General features: G+C 40.9%; 1 pseudogene; it reads right to left on the bottom strand.

Moving 5' to 3' along the window:
• Nucleotides 1-8,656: 8,656 nt before the first annotated feature.
• Nucleotides 8,657-9,546, bottom strand: LOC132773481 (lysosomal membrane ascorbate-dependent ferrireductase CYB561A3 pseudogene; annotated as a pseudogene).
• Nucleotides 9,547-14,402: the final 4,856 nt, after the last annotated feature.

Here is a 14,402-nt window from a genome sequence, read left to right as displayed (position 1 = left end):
GGACTACCAGCTCACATGCCTCATAGGAAACCTGCTACAAAATAGGAGCTCTTTTGTTGAGTTCCAGGGCCAGAGAAGTAGATGGCGGAAACAGAAGAATGGCCTGCCTCAGGGGAGTGTACTCGCTCCATCAATGTTCAACATTTCCACAAATGACCAGCCACTGCCAGAAGAGACAGAGAGTTTCAGCTATGCTGATGATCGTGCCATTACCGCTCAAGCAGGGAGCTTTGAGATGGTTGAACAGAAGCTCTCCGAAGCACTAGGTGCTCTTACTGCCTATTACAGGGAAAACCAACTGATCCCTAATCCATCTAAAACACAGACAAGTGCCTTTCACCTCAAGAACAGACAAGCTCTGAGGATTACCTGGGAAGGAATCCCACTGGAGTATTGCAGCACACCCAAATACCTGGGGGTCAGTCTGGACCATGCTCTGACCTACAAGAAGCACTGCCTGAACATCAAGCAAAAAGTGGGCACTAGAAACAATATCATATGAAAGCTGACTGGCACAACCTGGGGATCACAACCAGACAGAGTGAAGACATCTGCCCTTGCGCTGTGCTACTCTGCTGCTGAGTATGCATGCCCAGTGTGGAACACATCTCACCGCACTAAAACAGTGGATGTGGCTTTTAATGAGACATGCCGCATTATCACAGGGTGTCTGCGCCCTATATCACTGAAGAAATTACACTGCTTAGCCGGTATTGCACCACCTGACATCTGCCGGGAAGTAGCAGACAATAGTGAAAGGACCAAGGCAGTGACATCTCCAGCTCATCCCTTGTTTGGATATCAGCCAGCATGTCTACGACTTAAATCTAGAAATAGTTTTCTAAGAGACACCTCGGCAAGCGAGAGTCCAAAAGTGGCAGGCTCAAAAGTGGCAGGCTCTTGGATGTGGAACTCCCACCCTAGGGACATTAGATTGGCCCCCACCCTCTTAACATTTTGTAAAAAAGTCAAAACCTGTCTTTGTGAGCAGGCTTTCTCAAATGCGGTGTAGCAGATAATTTCTTGACCTCAGAACGACTGGACAATTGCGATCGGATAATGATTTTGGTAATGAGATGTGGAGGTTTTGTGCTTTTATTGATTTTATTGTTTATGGAATTTTATGTATGTTATATTCTTTTAACTTTTTATATATATTTATATAGTAAATAAATAAATAAAGTCTGTGGAAGTATGATTAATTTTGTACTCATACTACAAGGCAATTAGCCTCTTGTTGCATGAATACAAGTTGTATCTTTCTTGAGGAGATTGCTGTAATTTAATAGTCTCTTGTATTCATAGATGTTTTGTTGTCTAGTAAATTGTGTGAAGTAGGTCTAAACACTTCAAAGACACCATATCCCATCAGTCCTTTGGAGCTAAGAAACATCACCCTTGGTGAGTACTCTAATTGGAGACCTCTAACAAATACCAACTGCTGTAGGATAGTGATTCTCAATCTGTGGGTCCCCAGGTGTTTTGGCCAACAATTCCAGGAAATCCCAAACAGTTTACCACCAGTTAGGATTTCTGGGAGTTGAAGGCCAAAACATCTGGGGACCCTCAGGTTAAGAACCACTACTGTTAGCTATATTTATGAGTAGGGAATTAGGAAAACCATCTCAGCACTTGTCTAAGAAAACTCAGTGGGGTCCACCATAAGTCAACCAACAACTTGAAGGCACATATTCATACAAAATAATTCATCACCCAAACACCAGGTTCAAAAGCCAACAACCATGTATCCTCATAACTTTCCAACTTAACATCTGGGAAGGCATGACACACAATTGATTCCAGCACAAGCTTAGTTGATATTCAGCTGATTATTTCACATCTTGGATTTCCAAGACATGAAAAAAAAGGTAAAAGCATAATTAATGATTCCATTAATGCAAGTCCTAGGAATGTTCTAATTTTCTGGTTTGATGTAACTCATGATTGTAGGAATATTTCTGTGAAAAGAATGACTGACCTGTTTTTCCATATAAGTAGGATGGCAATTTAAAAAGCACTACTTTTTATGACATGTTGCTGATAGCACAATGTGTACAGGCAATAAAAAAAAGAAATGGGGAAAGTTATCTTCCTTTAACATGTAACAACTCTAGTCATTTAAAAACATCTTGCTGAGGTTGTCCAAGCACAAGCATAAATTAATAAGCATTGATAGATGGATATTTAGATGTATCATCAACAACCCCAAACTATCCAACCTCTTTCAGAAAGATACTACTACAAGGCCAAGAATGGTGGCATTTAAAAATAAATTAAAAGTGTAAACTCTTCCCTTTGCTATTTGCCATAAATATCCCCTTTTCCAATTAGAACAAGGTGTTCTGGATCCCATAAATCACTTTTATAGTTGTATTTGGTTTGATACTTAATCAGGCACTGCTTAACACTGAACTTTTTAACTTTTCTTTTCAGATAAGTGCCATCAATTTGTAAGGTGATTTAGAATGCAAATCATGAATAGTGCTCAATAACATAAGCTCTAGTCCTTTATGAATCAGGACCCCATAAACCTTTGTCAATCGCTGTATTAAACACTTATTGACTAAAGTTTTATAGACGCCTTAGTCACAATGGAATGGTGCCCGTGACATGATTCTAGAGTAATGAGAGAGCCTGGGAATAGGCGGCCTGAGAATTGAGAATGACTTATGTTGCCATGCTAAGTGAGTATCCCTCCTGCCAGAAGAAACATGCATAAATATACAAACAAACAAACAGCTAAGTCATAAATATGAAAGGTCTACAAAGGGCAAGATGTCCATAATTCTAAGCAGTTGTAAATATAAGCCAATTTTTAAGCACACTAGCTGATATTTTTTTAAAAAACAAACTGTTCCAGCTCTAGTGCATTTAAGGCAGTTAGCTCAAACATACTTTGAAAACATCAATATTATGTTAGGAACTTACAACTCCATGACTTGGCCTTTCAAACCTGTCATAGGATACTGAGAGCACAGTTCCTGAACAAAAACTGCCGTATCCGAACAGGGTATAGGGTTACAGCCTGTGTTAGACGGGGTTACACTCCCCCTGAAGACGCAGGTTCGCAGCTTGGGAGTGATCCTGGACTCATCGCTGAGCCTGGAACCTCAGGTCTCAGCGGTGGCCGGGAGAGCTTTCGCACAATTAAAACTTGTGCGCCAGCTGCGCCCGTACCTTGGGAAGTCGGATCTGGCCACAGTGGTCCACGCTCTTGTCACATCCCGGCTGGATTACTGCAACGCACTCTACGTGGGGTTGCCTTTAAAGACTGCTCGGAAGCTTCAACTAATCCAGCGAGAAGCAGCCAGATTGCTCACCGGAGCGGTGTACAGGGAGCACACCACCCCCCTGTTGCGCCAGCTCCACTGGCTGCCGATCCAATTCCGAGCACAATTTAAAGTGCTGGTTTTGACCTATAAAACCCTATACGGTTCCGGCCCAGTGTATTTGTCCGAACGGATCTCCCGCTACGTCCCACCTCGAAGTTTAAGATCTTCTGGGGAGGCCCTGCTATCGACCCCGCCAGTGTCACAAGTGAGGCTGGTGGGGACGAGGAGCAGGGCCTTCTCAGTGGCGGCCCCCTGCCTGTGGAACTCACTCCCCGGGGAGATCAGATCGGCATCTTCCCTTCTAGCATTTAGGAAAAAACTAAAGACCTGGATGTGGGACCAAGCTTTTGGTCACTCTGACAACTAACTCAAGGACCGGGCGATAGACAAGGATAAACGGAACAGAATGGATGTATGGACTCTGATATATGGACTCTGACATGAGATTGTTTTAGGATTTATGATTTTATTATGTATCGATGTTTTAATCTAATTGCTGAATTGTTATATTTTTTGGATTATTTGTTGTGTGTTTGGGCATCTAATTGTGCCCTCCCTGTAAGCCGCCCTGAGTCCCCCTCGGGGTGAGAAGGGCGGGGTATAAGTGAATGAAATAAATAAATAAATAAATAAATTGCTTCACATGACACACAGCTACTTCTGGTAGGATTCTGTCCCTGAACTGTGCTATCAGCGTCCTATGATGGAGCAAGGAGAACAAGGGAGGCTTCCTGTGCTCTTGTTGACAGCAACGGGGACAGCACGGGGGAAGCCTTGACAATGAAGCTTTCCCCTGTGTGATGGGTATGACGATGCTTTGGGCAATGGAGGATGTGGAGTGACAGATTCCCATGCTGCTCTATGGATTCATCATGATTCCCAGCAAATCCCCAAATGTTGCCCACATTAGACAACTAAATGTGATGAAGTCCTTAATTAGATGCATTTGACATAACATATTTTCATTTCAAATATTCAAAATAACTGCATAGGAGTTCTTCCACATTATTTGTATGGCTTCTCCATGTAACTTAGGCAAACGAATCATACAAATGACCCAAAGAACCAGAAAATGAGTTTGGGGAAATTATTCCAAAATCAAACTGAGCCATGGGTTGACACAAGTGATCAATTCTAGGGCTGGTCAATTCGTTTCGTTAATTCGTAATTCGTTAAAAAATTCATTAATTTTTGAATTACGAAACGATTACAAAACTTATTTTTAAACCTGGAAGTGTTTTTAAATATCGAAACGGCAGGCGCCAAAAAATTTTGTATTTCCGTCCATTTCGGAAATACGTAAGATGGCCGCCTGGCTTGCTGGGAGCTCTCCTCTCTCGGCGCCAGCTGAGCAAGCGAGAGGGCGAGCGGCGAGCGAGAGGGCGAGCGGCGAGCGAGAGGGCGAGCGGCGAGCGAGAGGGCGAGCGGCGAGCGAGAGGGCGAGCGGCGAGCGAGAGGGCGAGCGGCGAGCGAGAGGGCGAGCGGCGAGCGAGTGGGCGAGCGAGAGGGCGAGCGGCGAGCGAGAGGGCGAGGGCGAGCGGCGAGCGAGAGGGCGAGGGCGAGCGGCGAGCGAGAGGGCGAGCGAGAGGGCGAGCGGCGAGCGAGAGGGCAAGGGCGAGCGGCGAGCGAGAGGGCGAGCGAGAGGGCGAGCGGCGAGCGAGAGGGCGAGGGCGAGCAGCGAGCGAGAGGGCGAGTGAGAGGGCGAGAGGGAGGTCTCCTTCTCTTTCTTTCATTGGCTCAATGCTGTAGCATCCTGGGAGTTGTAGTTTGGCAGCCTGGGAAAAAGAGCCCCTCCTGGAAGGAACCCATCCTAGCGAGAGGGCGAGCGAGAGGGCGAGCGGCGAGCGAGCGGCGAACGAGAGGGCCCGCCAGAGTGAGTGCCTGCCTTCCCTCAATAATAATTTCTCCTCCCTATTCTACTAAATTAATAATTAAATTTAAAAAATATTTTAAAAATATTGAAAAAAAAAGGGCGCCATCTTTACAAAATGTTTTGTAAATATTTACGAAATTTCGTAAATACCGAACTTTTTTTTTGGAAAATTTTGTAATTATTTTAAATATCGAAACAAAAAAACACCCCAATTACAAATCGATTTTAGAAACAAATTTTTGCGTTGTTACCCAGGCCTAATCAATTCAACTATCCAAAGCAGGGACAGAGACTGATCTGATGACTCCTTCCTTCTTGAAACTGTAACATAACCAATTTTTCTAAAAAGGTGAGCTTTTGGCATGAGCCAAAGACCTCTTAGTTATGGTTTCTCTCAAGAGGATAGGGGCAAATAATAGGGTAAATTATGAACCTTCTGGAGAACAAAGTTTAATTTTCTTTAGTGTGTAGTTGAAACAAGAAAACATGGCAAAGGCTTTGTCTATATGGTCAAATAAAATGAACTCACCTCAAACTCACTGCAGAACAAGACAGTATCCAACGGTTTCCACAGTAGAAGCATTGCTTCCACCTATTAATCTAGTACAGTGGTTTCCAACCTGTGGTCCATGGACCACCTGTGGTCCACAAGAACTAAAATATGATCCACGGTTTCACCATTACTACACCATTGCAATGAGAGCAAATGGTCTCACAAAACCCTCTTATAGTGCTGAGGTTTATTAAATTTGGTTTTCTGTGAGTGAGCAGATGGCGACTACTGGATGGCATATATTCTGTATCAGAAACTAGAGCTGATGTTATCTATCCAATGCAATTTTCTGAATCAGCACCCCAAATAACCAAACCAAATGTAAAGTTGACCAAAAACTTTTGGTACTAATGTTGGAGAGTGGTCCCTGATCAAAGTGGTCCTTGGTAAAAAAAAAAAAAAAAAAAAAAAGGTTGGGAACCACTGATCTAGTACAAAAGTGTCCCTCTAGATGTTTTGGTCTCTAACTCCCAGAAATCCTAACCAGCTTGTCCAATGGCCAAGAATTCTGGGAGCTTAGGTCCAAAACACCTGGAGGGCCATATGTTTGACATCACTGATCTGATAGAAGAAGAACTATATACTAACTCAGAATCTCCAGGAACCTCTAGTGTGTCCCCAGTTTTTTTTACATGTGACCAGCTGGATCGAGCTGGATTCAGGGCAATCTAGTATTCACATGTCAAAAAAACCCCCACCAGTCTTCCAGAAGCAGCTCCCTGGCAGAGCCTACCTGGCAATGCCAGTTTTGGTGATCTCTTGACTGGGAACATGACTCACTAAAATAATAATGGGTTTTAATGTTTATATTGCTTTTAAATTTTATGTTTTTAATATATATGTATATTTTATTATATGTATATGGATATGGCATCGAATTGCTGCCAAATGTAAGGCTGCTCTGATTCACCTTTGGGGTGAGAAGGGCAGGATATAAATGCAGTAAATAATAATAATAATAATAATAATAATAATAATAACAATAACAATAACAATAACAATAATATCAATGTCATCAGCATGGCTCTGTCATGGAGAAAGCAATAATAAAGTGTGGACAGGGAGGGAAAGAATGATACTAATATATGACTTTTCCTTCTACCAATATGTCTTTGATAAGGTTAAAAGCAACATGCTCATTTGACAAAATTGTGTTTTTTTGGAGAAAACAGAGAATAACAGCATCAGGAATTTATATATTGGTTTCATTAAGGAGTATGGAAAAGCTCTGAATTTATATTTGGTAGAAGTAGTCTTGGGACAATATACATCTAGGACCTTTAAAACCTATTATTTCTTAAATAAAATCATATGACAAATATGTGACAGAATCCCCTCATTCCTATCCCAAATCCTTCTTGGATGAAAGCTAGTTGCATTAGCTTTCATTTGTAACAGCTCCAATGAGACACTGTCATTGACTTCTTTTAAAAGGGGGTCCTTTGGAGTTGATATGATACTAATGGAAGTGCCTTATAAAAGCTCTTTAGGAAATCATGTAGATGCTAGCATCTGAATTGCTCTTTGGGGGAAAGAAACTCTTGCAATGACATTGTCGTAATGACTGTTGCATTCACCACATAATGTCTATGCATGTAAGAGACTCTTGAATTATAATTAAAGCTCTTTAGGATGGTGTATTGTACCATAAACTATAGGGCCAAAAGTGCAGAGTATGCAGGTGTGCTGAATGAATGTCCTACATTATGTTATCACTTTTTTATCAGAGTGTAAGTGTGCCCAGGTTCATCAGGCATACTGTCAGTAGTATGACTGCTGCCACAAATGGCTTCTCTGTGGATAAGGGATGCACAGAGTAAAGGGAGCTTTAAGCATCTTTCCTGCTTGCTTAGCTCTGTTAGAATAGGATATAACTGCTGCTGAAAGAACATTAGGAATGTTGCTTGTCTTTGCTTCTGTTAATTATGAAAAATAATAAAACTGATCTATTTTAGAATAAAATATGACAGCGTATTATGTCACAATTCATGAAAAAGTAAAACTTTTGTCTTCCATATTGCCCAACTTGACTACATTTTAGATGCATTCCCCATCTAATATAGGCTTAGGTCAATGATGGGCAACCTTTTGAGCTCGGTGTGTCAATACTCACCAAAAAACCGAGCATAACTCGAGTGGGGTGTCACTTCAAGAAAAACCCATAATTTCATGATATCTATAGTTTAATAACAAAAATATATTATTGTAATATATAACTGTATTTAATAAACCAAAAACTACTTATTTAACTTACCTGCTTTTTCTATAATGCCATATATCTCGGCATTATAGAAAATGCTGGTGTAGGAGCTGAGGATGAAATGTCCTTCTTGGGAAGTGGCCCCATCTTCTCTGTATGCGGCCACATGTGGCTGTGTGTCATCGAAAATGGTTATGCATGTCAGTGCTGACACACGTGTCATAGGTTCGCCATCATGGGCTTAGGTCAACAGCACTTATAGTGGGATCCAATTATTACATAAGCTGTGAGTATTCTGAATATTTTTATTAAGCATTATTATATAGGGAAACTTTCCCTGTGCTGATGTCATTGGGCATAGTGCCTGAAAATGATGAGAGTTGCAGTTCAAAATACCTATTGGTCACCACATTGTAGAACCATAACTTTTGATTGAGGTTGGACGATGCTTCCTTTCCTTAACTATAACAGTCACATTTCCTGAACACAAGCCTGTTCCATCTCCTTTTCAAAAATGTACATAAAAAAACCAAATTCATAAAGCAAATAGAGCATGGGCTGTTCAGAACTGGCTGGCTATCCAGCTGTCCATAATAGCAAGAGCACTTCAAACTGTCAAAAAGCAGAGCCATCAAATAGAGGAACAGGATGGGAAGCTTGTTGCTTTTTCTTACTGCACCGATTCAAGATGCAAACTCCTATATTGAGGACAGCCTCAAGTTAAGGCTACTAATCTCAGTGGATAATTGGCCATTACACCACCTCATGATTGTTCTGAAGAGTTGCTTCATAACATTCCGTCTGGCTCCATGTAGCAAAGGCTCTTGGATGTCTTCTGAATTCACATTTGGATGTTTCCATGCAGGTCTGGCCAGAGCCCACAACACTAACCATGCAAAGACCAGGATTAGCGTCCCAAGTAAATTGAAAACAAAGCTTCTGTAGGAAGCATGGAGTAAGGTGTTGCTTATTTTGATAGCCTGAAGGCCAGCTTTTTAATGATGCCAGAGATGCATTCTGCTACAACCAAGGAAAGAATGACAGAGTGAAAGAAAACATGAATGGGCTTGTAGAAGCCTCCGAGTCAGATGGAGGCCCAAGGGAACAGGAAAGAAGAGAACCCCATTAGCCATTGGCAGAAGAAGAGCAGCACAGCTGACAGATCTATCCAGGTGTGCAGTGAGTATATGTTTGGGATGCCCAGCAACATTGTGATACTCAAAGATAGCCACTAGTCCCAGGACAACAATGATGGATGTTTTCTAGGTCTGAGATGCATGTAGTAGCTTCCATGGGAGCTTGTATCCCTGCCAGGAAAGAGGCACCCGATATTCCAGTGCTGCAGCACCATACAAGACCAAGATGCCTGTCACAATGAGAACTGGTTAAACATCTGAGCTGATTCATCCCAGGTAAAGCCATCAAACCAGTGGTGACTCCAATACACTGTGAAGCCCATGCACAAGATTCCCAGAGTTCCAGGTAGGATGGTAAATGGCAAGAATAGGATAACAGGCATCACGCTGCTACTGTGGAGCACGTTTTCTGCCAGCTTGACAGAATCTTCAGTGCAGAATTTCCTTTTCATGCCATTTTGTGTTTTTAAAAAGTTTGCACAAACTTTCATACAAACACACAAAAATCACACTGGCCTTTAATATGCAATAGTTGTACAGTGTTTTCCACAATATATACATTTCCTCACCTATGATGGCACAACCCGGAAGATTAAGGGAGAACTATATGTGCCTGGCTATTTTCCCAGTGACCATCGGTATGCCCTATATGTACTTTAATTCCTCCAAAATAAAACTCTAGAGACGAGACTAAAATTCAACCAATTAAGTTTACTGAACAATCAAGATGAATCAAAACAAGGTATACAAAGGTGCAGTTTGATTTTGATATAGAGTTAGAATAATAAGGAACAGGTATAAGGTATAACTCTGAGGTAACAACAACTATAATGATATAAACTCTAAGGCAAATATTGGTCAATTCTATGGCATATATGTGCTAAGGATGGCCTGTTCAGACTGCTAAGCCAGACCAGACACGTTCTGGTTAACTACTAAAAACTATGTCCAAAAAGTCCTTCCACTAGGCTATGAGCCAGAATGGGCTGAACCAAAAGAGTGGGCCTATAGGGGGAGCCTAAGCTCCCACTCTAAAACTTAGCAGAATGGAACAGTCCAACTCCAGGGAGAAAACAGAGGGGAGTAAAAACTAGGCCGAGACTTCACATCACCCTTTCTCAAAAAAAAAAAAAAAACCTACACTGTTTTCAATTTGTGCAGAATTTTGTATACAATTTTGATTGAAGAATTGTATCACAAAATTCTGAAAGTTTGAGGTATTAAGGTTTATTGTATTCATAGTATGATTCAGAAATTGCAAATTAGATCATTGGGTAATGACAGCATTCTAGAAAGCTCCTACATTGAAAGTCCAGCACCCTGTGGCTTCTGTCACAAAGTGTGATGTTGGCTGATTCATATTACACAGTTACAGCACTATACACTTTAGTTGCCCTGGCTATACAGGCAGCCCCTGAGTTAAAAACATCCAAATTACAAACAACTCATAATTACAAATAATAGTGAGATAACAGGAAGTGAGAGAAACCTACTTCTTGGAAGGGAAATTCTCTCCTGAAAGAGTTATAATGCTGAAAAGATATCTCCACTGAAGCTTTATCATCAATCTTTGATTCCACAACAAGCCAATTTTTTCAAAGTCCAATTATCACAGGGACAAAAAGTGAGGTGAAATCTTCTGAACCCCTGCACAGACAACAAAACAAATACCACAGGGCTGTTAACCCCTATGCTATCCAAAGTGTGTGTGTGTGTGTGTGTAGATAGATAGATAGATAGATAGAGAGATAGAGAGATAGAGAGATAGAGACTGGAGTTACACTTAAAATATACCTATTCCAGCCTACAAACAAATGCAACTTAAGAACGAACCTATTGAACCTATCTTGGTTAACTTGGGGACTGTCTGTATGCTGTGACATCCTTGGGCTTGCAGTTTGGAGAGGTATGACTGCTCTCTAAGTAGGAATTCCAAGGTACATCCTAGGATTCTACTGAAGGGAAGGGATGTGCAATGAAATCATTGCACTTTTAGGGTGTAGCATGAAAAGGACCTCAGGTATTGTATGAAGGCTAAAACAATGCTGAAAAGTCTCTCATGTAGATCAGAGGATTCTCCAGCAGACTTTGAGATAAGGAAGTGGGTCTACAAAAGAGAATGGGCCCCATATTAGGTAGAGTAACCCCCAGCCAAATAGAGTTCTGTTCATCCAAGAATAAGAGGACAAGAACTTGTATGAGATTTCTTCAGCTCACAGTTCTCAGGGTCTAAAATTTCTTGCCGTATATGAATAAGTGAGTACATTCTTATAAACCACATGGTGCTATATTTCATTATATTTAAATCTGGGGTGTAGTATAATGTTTGTTTTTCAATCATGGCAATAGCTTCAGCAGACAACATTTTCAGCAGTAGGCACAAATGAAGACCGCCTTAACAGTCCTTGCAGTTCTAGAAATATTGACGTCATATCATTCCAGTACAAAATATGTTGCTTGATAAAGATGATTTTTTTCCTCTTCAGATTAAAAAAATACTGCTAGTTAAAAGATTTAAACAGCTTTAGACTTGGCACTGTGTTTCTTTTGCATAAATCCTCATCAAGTATTAAATAATAGTCAAATGTGTCACACAGTGTATGATTTACATGACAAAATCAGTAGGGGCCATGCTCGTCAAAAAGCACTCTACAAATCTCAATCATTTCATTAAAAAGTAAAAATATTGAAGCAAAATGGGTACTTTCTTTCTGTATTTTGCCAATCCAAGAGCATGGGAAGGAATCAGTATTGAGATCAATACAATCCACTCCCACCAATAGATTACCTCCTTATTGGCTTATCAGGTAGGTAGAACATGAATCAGGTTCTTATTGAAAAGACCACAGAAAACATTGTGGTGTTTATTTTAGTAATAGTTCTGATGCAGTAACTTTGTGGCTGAAGGCCAGCCCAGTGAACTTCTCTGAGAGCATGGTTTCCATACAAAAGACCTGAAATTCAACAGAGTTGGGAAAGGCTTGTTAGGAACCCTGAAGAGTCGCTGTCAATCAGTATAGACAATACTGAGCTAGACAGATGGTTAGTTCTTGAGTAATAAATAAGCAATTGATGCATCAGTGCCATCTGGTAATTTGTGGTGAAGAACAGCACCCACATCATAAAATAAAGAATAACTACTAAGGTACAGTGGTATCTGTTCATGTTTTAAGAGGACAGAATGGGATATCAATAATATCTTGTTATTCTGTAATTCATCTTTATGTGAGTGAGTCTACCTCAAAGTATTTCATTTCCCTCTTGGTGACAAAAGTGAACCAGCTGTGGATTGCCTATTGTAGAAGAAAAATGGGGTTGATATTGAGTAGCTGCAGGAGGTCTCGGAGCTCTCTCAGTCATGGATTGCCTATAACTAGTCTTCGCTATGATGAATGCCTCAAAGATGTTAAAGAAGGACTACCAAAATTTGTTAAATGTAAGGAGTCTCTCGACAAAAAAAGCAGCATTAATTTGTGGCTAAATACAAAGGAATTTATATGCTTTTGGGGACTTAAGTACACAAAGCCATCTGCCTTGATGGACAATTGTCAGTTTTATTTTTCTCATATGCAGATATTTTAACTCTCCCAGACTTTCAATTTTGATAATGAATAGACTTAAGAATTTGAGTAAGTTCTTATAAAAACAAAAATATTCACGTTTAACTCAGAATGAGTGATAGCTAGAGAGTCTTGTTTCACTGAGGTGATGGATCCTTCTGAGTTTTAGCATTAATTTTAATGAACAATCTAAGGAACTGAACTCGCTTGAAGGAAAGGGTTCAGAAAACTGGGAAGTTCAGTGGAAGTCCTGCCTAACAACCAAAGCAAATTCATTGCCCCACTGACATGGGACTCACCAGCCACCTGAATCCAGGATTCCTTGCGATGGGTTACAATCACTTGGGCAATCATATAGCATGCGAAGTATAAGACTTCGTGGGTTCAAAAAGCACTAACCACAAAATCAAAGTAGCCACCAGTATACATTGCTGAGATATGGGTAGAAAATTGTGTAGAGATTGGGAACCAATTCCCCCCCCCCCCCCCACGTACATAGTAGTCTTCAATTGTGCATTTGGTCATGCCTGGAATGATACTGTGCTACTTCCAACCATCATTTTGGCCAATGTCTAGTCTATTTTTATTTGTTTCCTGGGAAGTTTGGAGGATTCTGGTAGTCTGGAGAAAGCAAACTATCAAATTTTCAGGCTGTTTTGTTGATTGTAGTTAGTTTGGGGTAAATAGACTCCCATACAAATATTGCACTCCTTCCCAATTAAAAAATACAGGGATCTGGGAGCTTTATGGAGCTTCTGGGAGACATGTGTAGCTATGCTTTTGTGACCACAGGGTGCACCTTGCTCATTTCTGACTTAGACCAATATTTCAAGTCACTTTGTTACATCCAGATCATTTGTGCTTTCAGATGTTTTTGTTAACCCAAGCTAAATTCCAGTATATCATTGGTTATCTTTTGCAACCAAAGGATAAGGGTGGTTTCAGAAGTCTGCTTCTCTAGATTGAGTTATGCAGATCTTAGTGGGGCATGTTTCATTCTAACACATTCACATTGGCTGGGTTAAAAATAAATAGATTTCTTGGAATGGCTTTTTAGGTTTTTAATTATAAAATGCTGCATGGGCTTTATTATACATTAGGTTGGCTTGTGTGATTTCAGGTTCTTTCTGAGATATTGAAATCTTATCATTGGGCTTTTTTGGACAAGATTTGTTTAGGGTGGGTTTCCCTTTTCCTTCCCTTTAGGATCAAAGTGTGTGACTTGCCCAATCCAATTATCACCCATTATTTCCATGGCTGATTGACTGATTTGAACCTGGTTCTGCAGAGTTGTTGTCCAACATTCAAGCAACTGGAGCCCCCAGTGGTGCGATGGGTTAAACACTTGTGCTGGCAGGACTGCTGACCAAAAGGTCAGTAGTTTGAAACCAGGGAGAGCAGGTTGAACTCCCTCTGTCAGCTCCAGCTCCCCATGCAGGAGCATGAGAGAAGCCTCCCACAAGGATGGTAAAACATCAAAACATCCAGGCATCCCTTGGTCAATGTCCTCACAGATGGCCAATTCTCTCTCACCAGAAGCAACTTGCAGTTTCTCAAATCGCTCTTGACCCCAAAAATAATCAAGCAACACTACAATGGTTCTCTAACTAAGGCTGGGATAAAAATCAATATACACTGTCATATAATCCAGTTTCTGAATCCAGCCTAAGATAAAAATAAAATCTTAGACCCCAATCTTGGGGTCTAAGATTTTATTTTTGTCCTAAGTTAGTTTCAGGTGAAGAGGA

This window comes from Anolis sagrei, chromosome 4 (assembly GCF_037176765.1).
Source record: "Anolis sagrei isolate rAnoSag1 chromosome 4, rAnoSag1.mat, whole genome shotgun sequence".
NCBI classification, from domain to species: domain Eukaryota; kingdom Metazoa; phylum Chordata; class Lepidosauria; order Squamata; family Dactyloidae; genus Anolis; species Anolis sagrei.
The sequence above is the reverse complement of the archived record's forward strand: the minus strand, read 5'-3'. Positions and strand labels throughout refer to the sequence as shown.